Raw genomic sequence first — 8,468 nt, forward strand, 5'->3', positions numbered from 1 at the left:
TTTGGAGTTCTTTGGAAGAAAGCAAACAGGAGCACACCTTTCATACAAGAGTAAGCTCTGCTTTGTAAGATATTCTGTTTGAAATCACATCCATTCCTCACCATGGCCAGTGGTGGGCTCCAATATTCTTTTCTTTTTAGCGGTACGCGGGCCTCTCACTGTTGTGGCCTCTCCCGTTGCGGAGCACAGGCTCCGGACACGCAGGCTCAGTGGCCACGGCTCACGGGCCCAGCCACTCCACGGCATGTGAGATCTTCCCAGACCGGGGCATGAACCCGTGTCCCTTGCATCGGCAGGCGGACGCTCAACCGCTGCGCCACCAGGGAAGCCCTCCAATATTCTTTTTGTTCACAGGCTGCATCCTCTGGTCCTCAATGCTGAGCCCTGAGCTGGTCACAGGATGCAATCAGAAGAGGCATATTTTAGGGAGATCACTTCTAAAATTCACACTAAAGAGACAATATCTGAACTCTCTATAATCAAACATATTTTCCAGTTTCTCCCGGGGTCACAGATGTGCTGCTTTCTACATCAGCTTTCGAAAAGACAAACCTTTCTGTCAGGAAGAAAAGTACAGAGACAAAAAGAAAAAAGAAATCTCGGGATCTGATTCTTCACTGTCTTCTGACTTACCAGAAACAAATGACACCTTTCCCAGCAGTGACTGGCAACTACCTCGAAAACAAAATGATTACTCCTTCCTTTATTTAAAAAAAAAAAAAAAAAAAAAAAAAAGTGGTGAGGATATTTAGTTGTCCTTGGCTACAACCAAATTTCTCTAACTATTTCAGTGCAGCTCAAAATACTGCGTTGACAGGTTCAAATCATAAAAAACTGCATTGGGAGTTTTGAAAATGCACTGGTAGGATTATGCAATTTTCCTTCCATTTGAGGCTTCCTCTGAGGACATGGGTTTTTTTAAGTGTAAATTGTAGTATTTACAAGATGGAAGACTGATTTGCAGGCTGTGCTGACTTCAAGGGGCCCTGCCACCTCCTTCCATACGATGCCACCAAACGAGCAATGCCCGGAGGGGACACAGCCCAAGGGGAGGTCACAAGGTGATTTTGGAGGTGAGGTGGCATCACAAAGCACAGAAACACACACTGACAAAGTTATTCGTTTTTAACCCTTCTGACTTGGCCAAGGAGAGCCTCCGCCGGGGAACTAGCCAATATTTAACACATCCTGAATGGTGCCACCACCCTTTTGAATAAAGAGAGTAAGCAGCTACAGCATCGAACTGGAATGTAATAACATTGGCTTACGTTACTTTTATGACCGCCTTCTACGTACGGCAAATAGCATTGGTTTTCCGTTGATGGTGATGATTTAAAGTTTCCATTTTGAATAGATGTATGTTTTCAAAAGTGTGTAAAAATTTGAAAGAAAAGATGAAGTAAATAATAGCACAGATGTCATAGGTGTGGTGCCAAGGACAGGCCTGGGAAAGAGTACCATCAATAAAAAGAAAATCCAACTTGGTTCTCCTGCTTTCCCATCGCTGCAGAGCAAACGAAAACTAAAATTAACTCCCTCTGCAGTGTGATGGAGGAGAAAGAGTGGCCAGAATGAAATTCACTAAACCGCTATAAGCTATTCCCCTAGGGAAGGGGCTTGGGGACAGGGGAAAAACATTCATTTTTTACTTTAAACACATGTGGGTTATTTGGAAATTTTGTGTTGCCCAGAAATTAACCTGTTTGTCTGACATCTCGGTTATAAACATGTTTTTCCAGATTGGTCATGCGCGTAGTGCCTTTGTGATATCTTTGGCATGAAAAACTTGTTAATTTCATAGAGTCAGAAAAAAATCAATCTTTTCTTTATAGCTCCTGGGTTTCCAATCTTGGTTAAGAAGGTCTCCCCACCCCCTAGATTGTACATATGTAGTAAATTTCTCGTAATACTGGAACTATTAATTTATTACTTGTACCTAGTTAACCCTTCTAGAATTTATTTCTGTGCGCCGTGGATGACTGCTTGCATTTTCCTTTTCTCCCACTTCCCAGTGGGTCCATCCTGCCTCCTCTAAACTGAACTATGCCATGGGCTCTCTCTACAGACACCATCTGAGTCAGAAAGGCAGTTACTGCTCCCTGCACCAAAACTGACTTGTTTGCAGGGCCTTTAGAGCAGGGGTCCCCAAAACCTGGGTCAGGGACTGCTACTGGTCCACAGCCTATTAGGAACTGGGCCGCACAGCAGGAGGCTGGTGGCAAGCCAGCGAAGCTTCATCTGCCTCTCCCCATCGCTCACATTAATTACTGCCTGAACCATTCCCCCACCATCCGTGGAAAAACTGTCTTCCACGAAACCGGTCCCTGGTGCCAAAAAGGTTGAGGACCGCTGCTTTAGAGCACATACTGATATCTGGAGGGGTTAATTCCCCATCACTGTTCACATTTTCCTAGCCATTCTGGGGTCATCTCTCCCTCCATATGAGCTCTAAGAGTTTTATGTGACTATGCATTACTTCAATCATTTTCAAAATAAATTTTCTTTTATTGTTAAAAATGGGGAAAGGGCCTTTTAAGTCTCTTTCTAATATACCAAGAAGTAAGATATGCCAGCATCATAAACAGAAAGTGGCTGAGGGTACCTCTGGCACTGGCCCCTCATCCGCTAGGAGGCTCCCTGAACGTTCTGCAAGAGGAAGTTAGAGGGATGGAAGATGGAGCCCCAAGCGCAGTCACCATCCTGGCCTGAATCCTAGAAGATACCTGTCATTACCCCATTCCACTGATTAGCATCTCAGAGAGCTTAGTTCCTTCACACGTGTCCACACAGCTCGGGGCACTTGGAGCTGAGTTGTTCACTCCACACATATACCACGCTCAGTGCTAGAGCAAGAAATATACTGCCAGCAGCACCCTGGAGGAAAATATTGGTCTTTGAATATGCATCTCCCTGATGTATGGATACGTATAAACAAATGAACTCAATGCTAGCATATATATACACAAAAATGACTAAGCCTGAATCATCATCTGACAAGCAAAGAGGTACAGCAGTATTGATGCTGGCAGCCAGCATCTTTGAAAAGACAAAACAAAAACAGAAAAAAATGAGAATCACTCTTTCTAAGTGTTTTTGCATCAAACCCAATATCTGTTCAACCCCTTGCTGTTGCTTAAAGGATGTCGAAACTTTCAAATGCACAGCTTGGTAAAATCTTCATTATTTCACCTTCATTTGTCCCAGCTCAAAGTCCTCATGAGAGAACATGAATAACATAAAACAAATGAAAAGTTCTCGCCTGCTTCTCCCTTCTCGACTTTTTAAAAGTTTGGCGTCCAAGTGACTTGACAAACCCAGACCGTAGCAATGATATTTTACGCAGAATTCTGGGATCAAAATACAACTTCAAAAATAATGTATTTTCTGACATCCCCCGAGAAAAAAATTACTGGTTTCTTCCCTCTGAAAGGATTTAGAAGGAATAACATCTGTGTTGAGAATATTGTGAATATGTTAAACTGACAGGCAGTCTCTAAGGCACTCCGCTCATTAATGTTCTGTGCATAAAATTAAAACTTGAAATATATTTTTAAATCCATTTTGAATCATTTAAGCAATTCTCCCGCAAAGAAACTATTGTGCTGAAATAATATATTTGGAGCGAGGAATATGAAAGCTATTAAAATGTCTTAGAGCCCCTGCTTTTCACGAGAAGAGGGGGAAATGTTCTCTCTCTTTGATTTGAAACACGCTCTCTATAAAGTACACCCAAAAGGAAAAAAAAAACAACCTACTTTGAAATTACACTAAGAGCTTGACTTAAACCCTCAGGAGCCAAGGAACTCAAGCTGGGCCTTCGTACTTCTGCCCCAGCACGCTTGACGGAGCCAGGAGCGGTTAAGTGCGGTCGTGGGACGGCCAGCAAGCGTATGCACCTTCCCTGGTCTGCAGCGCTCAGAGCCACGAGCATGAAACCCCAAAGAAGGTGGGAGACAGAGGCGCAAAGACAGCCTTGGTTTGCTCCCGCCCTTTCCTGATTTCTGCAAACACCTGCACGTACGCTCAAAACACGCATCGACTCAGTTGGTTTTTTTGGATCCGGTCGGCATGAGCGTGTGCTAAGAACAGCAGATGGATATTCTCCCATCATTGTCCCCATCATCTGTTTAACAACTATTCATTGAGTGTCAAGAGCCACCACCGTCCTAGACCCTGAGAGTTCAGCGTTGGGCAAAATTCAACTATGGAAACTATGAGGACACGCTCTAAGAGAAACGACATGATGCTGTGAAAGGGTGGGGAGATCATCTAGCCTGGTCTGGGAAGGCTTCCTGGAGGAAGTGACAGCTGAGTTACGTTCTAAGGGAAGAGGAGGAAAGGGAAAGTACATGCCAGGCCAGGGAACAGCAAGTGCAAAGGCCCTGAGGTAGGAATTTGCCTGAAGTGTTTCCTCGATGGAAACCAGGACAGTGTGGCAGGAGCAGAGATTGTGGGGAGGAGTTGAGAGAGGGTGGAGGTGAGGGTTGAGGTAATGGGTCAGCCCAGGCAGGGCCTGTGTCCACCATGAGAAGCCTCCACCTGCCCCTAAGGGCCGGTACTTTCATTGTCCTTTGCACATGTGGGGCCTTTCCCATCTGCTACTAATTCATTTCTTCCCCAAAGCAACTGTCAGGGTGGGTATCATCGTGATCCCCATTTTACAGATGAGGAAAGAATCTCCTCAACTTTACTCAACTGGTAAATAGAAGAGGATTCGAACCCCAGGAGCCTCACTCAGCAGCCCAGCCCTCCCCACACCGCAGCATCACCGCTGGGAACGAGGGGACCACTGGGGGCTTAACTCAGGGAGGGTGACTCCATCCAGTTTGTGAGTGTCCAGCCCACTCTGGCTGCGGGGTGGAGAGGGGTGGAAGAGGGGGGCCTGGTGGGTGCTGATTAGGTGAGATGGGAGGGGAACGTGGCTGGGGGGCTGTGGACGTGCCACTTCCCGCCCCAGTGCTGGGTCAGTGGTTCCCCCCTCCTGGCCCCCACCCGCTAGTCCCTGTTCATCGTTTGTGACTCAGCCTTGGCAGGATGCGCCTTGACCGTGCCGTGCCGGAACCAGGTGAGGGTGGTCCCCGATGAAGCCCTGCACTCCCTCCCTCACCGTCCGCATGGACTGGAGCCCGCCATCCACCCCGCGGGCCGGGGGCTCCTGAAGGCGCAGGCTGGGGCTCACTCACCACTGCATGCCCCTGTCCACCTCGGACTTGCCACCACCTGGGGGTCCCAGAAAGGCACGGACCACACAGCCTTCCCCCCTCACCACATGCACACGGGACACTTGTAAACTTCTGTTGAGTGAATTTCTGCACAAACTGAACTAAACGGGACAAACCATGGCGTCAGGAGCATTTAAGGCTTCCAGGGTGGATGACGGCATGGATTTCTGGCACTTTTCTGGTTCAAAAACGGAGATTCTAGGGGGCTGCTGTGTCATCAGTCACCCGAGAACACCTGACCCCCCTGCAGCCAGGAGGACGGCCCCCTCTCGCCTTGTGGCCCAGTTCACCGCGTGCCCAGTGCTCCAGCAAACCTCTGGCCGGGAAATTTCGTCTCCTGTCTCCACAGCCCTGCCGCTAAGCCCTTGCAACTCACAGTCAACACTAGCCGCTCGTGGAGACATGGAGATGAAATCCACCCTGTGCACCAGGTGGGAGGGAGCGACAGAAGCACCCTGTGCAAATGCAGGGATGCGACCCTGAGGAAGAGCCCGGTGCAGGGCAGAGGAGGGACTGCATCTGGCTGGGGTCCTCACGCTGGACACGCTCTCTGTTCTCACCCACCCTGGGTTCAAGGCCTTGTGTTTTGCTGATTCTAAATGCTGGTTAGTTCACATTTTAACATCTCTGAAACTGAGACACAACTTAACGTTGGATGGATGTCAGACTTAAAGGGCAGAGTGAGGCTGACACCCAGATGGCGGTGGAGGTTTGATTCCTCCCTCTTCTGAGAGCAGAGCAAAGAGCTGGCCCCACGGGTCTGAGTTCGCTTTGCAAAGAACAGGATGACTCAGCTGTGAGGGTCCAGAGGCTGTCTGGTCCAGCCAGGCCTCCCGTAGCTGTCAGACAATCCCTGGCCACCATCCCTGTCCACGGGTAGAGCGTGACGAGGACAGAATCCTTCTACCTCGGCTTTTTTCTGAGCTGCACCCCGTGCAGCCACTGCCGGCCAAAGCACACCTCCCAAAGCAACAGCAAGAGCTCGGGGCCCGAGTGTGCTCAGCTTCTTCTTGGCCAAGTTCTCGGCAGCAAATTTGACCGTTTGTATGTCTGTGGCACATGAAATACCAGGGTGTCTCAAGATCAAAGGCATTTTAGATTTCATTACGTACAGTGGTTATGTAATAGGGAAGAACAAACCTGACTCCGTATGGGATCTGTTTCTTTTACTTTAACCTTTGTCTTCTATTGCGTTTGCTACAAGTTAAGAATGTTGCCTATGGCCTGAAATATCCAGGACAGCCCCTTCTCAAGGCTCTGACCTTTAAGGGTAGAACGCTTTTCCATTCATATTGAGATAAAAAGCTGCAGAACGGAGAATAACATTTGACTTTGAGGTTTGCAGGAACATCTTGATCTGACCTGCATGGTCCCCTGTAATAACAAAGGATTCTGACACCAGGAAGATTGCAACAACCAACAAAACCCCCCCTCCCCTTCTAGTATTAAAGACTCCTGAATTCTAACTGGGGTAAGATGGTTCTTTGGGATATCAGGCTACCATTTTTTCAGTCTGCTGGCTTTCCAAATTAAGTCACAATTCCTCACCCCGACAACTCATCTCTCAATTTATTGGCCTGTCATGCAGTGAGCAGTACAAGCTTGGACTCGGTAACAGTTAGTTGACCTGGGCTGGTAGTATAGCCACTCTGAGCCTCAGTTTCCTTATCTGCATAATGGGATAATAATACCTAGCTTTCAGGATGAATGCAGAAATTCAAGAGAGGGTTACATGTGCATAATACCAGCACATAGTAAGTGCCTGATAAACACCGACAACCCCAGATGAAGATCACTTAGCTTTTCTTTAGCTTGGGCTGCGTTGATTAAAATTTCTAGTTATTTATAGAAAAAGTCAATGTTTTGGTGGTTTTTTTCCCAATCTTTCCCAGAAATTTTCCCAAAATCCCTGTTTCCTGGGGAAGATCTAAAGAGAGCTAATGTGTAGCCATTTTACAAGTAAAACGATTACACAACAGAGCCCAGGGTAATTTGAGATGTTTTCTGTACCAGGCTGGGCAGGTACCTGGGAGTATTAACATTTCGGGCAGACACATCTCAGGGAAGATCCTCAAAGCAGCCTGAAATCTCAGCACTCTGTGTGAGCTTCCCTCTGCAATAGTTACGTGTTTCTTCCTAAACTCTTTTCTGCTACACTCAGCTCTCCATCCTTCTGCCTTCCTGCACCCAATTTTTGTACCTTCAGGGAAAGCCCATTATAATTATAGAGTATACCCCGTACGGGTCATGTGCACAAGGAGCTTTCATGGGAGTGTGGCGCCCCTGCTCCATGAAGATGCTACAACCCTCAGATGATGCAGGTGGGTGTCTTTCCCAAGGCTGTCCATGCACCAAATTGCTAACTCCCCACCGAGCCCGTAAGGTGGGTACCACTCTCTTACCCATGTTATGGAGGTGACAGAGGCTCCAAGAGGCTGGAGGGTTGTCCTGAGAGCTCACAGCAAGGGCTGTGGTGTGCTCCCAGGTCTGTGAGGCTGAGGGCCGAGCCCTGGAGCCATCCAGCCACATCTCACACCTCCCTCTACACTGCACCCTCGTCACCTGGGGGACAGGGAGGGTGTGGTGACAGTAGCTAGAGACGGGGTCAGGGTGTGTTGGGCCAGGATGGTTCCAGTTCACTGAGGATGCCTGACAGTCCACACGCAAAGGCAGCCCCTCTCCCCAGGGGCCAACGTACTGGATCACATTCTGCTCAGAGCCCCATTTATGCTGGGCATTTTCCTTGTCCTACTCAGGTTCCTCCAAGGAAGCTCTCCCGGATTTATAAACGTGGATTAGAGGCCCATGGATCGGTGTTGTCTCCCATCCAAGCCGTCAGTAGCCTGCACAGTGGTTGCTGAGACCCGTGTATGTCCCCTGTCTTCATTTCCTGGGGCTGCGTTAACAAATGACCACGCACTCGGGGGCTTAAAACAACAGAAACGTATTCTCTCACAGTTCTGGAGGCTGGAAGTCCAAAACCAAGGTGTCAGTAGGGCCATGTTCCCTCCAAAGTCTCGAGGGAAGGATGCTTGCTTGCCTCTTCCAGCCTCTGGTGGCTGCCTGCTTCCTTGGTGTCCTTGGCTTGTAGCCGCATCACTCCAATCTCTGCCTCTGTCTCCACATGGCCTATCTTCCCCCTGTGTGTGTCTGTGCGTGTCATATGGCCTCTAATAAAGACTTGGGGGGGCTTCCCTGGTGGCGCAGTGGTTGAGAGTCCGCCTGCCGATGCAGGGGACACGGGTT

The sequence above is a fragment of the Lipotes vexillifer genome, unplaced genomic scaffold (genome assembly GCF_000442215.2).
Source record: "Lipotes vexillifer unplaced genomic scaffold, Lipotes_vexillifer_v1.1 scaffold524, whole genome shotgun sequence".
Classification (NCBI taxonomy): domain Eukaryota; kingdom Metazoa; phylum Chordata; class Mammalia; order Artiodactyla; family Lipotidae; genus Lipotes; species Lipotes vexillifer.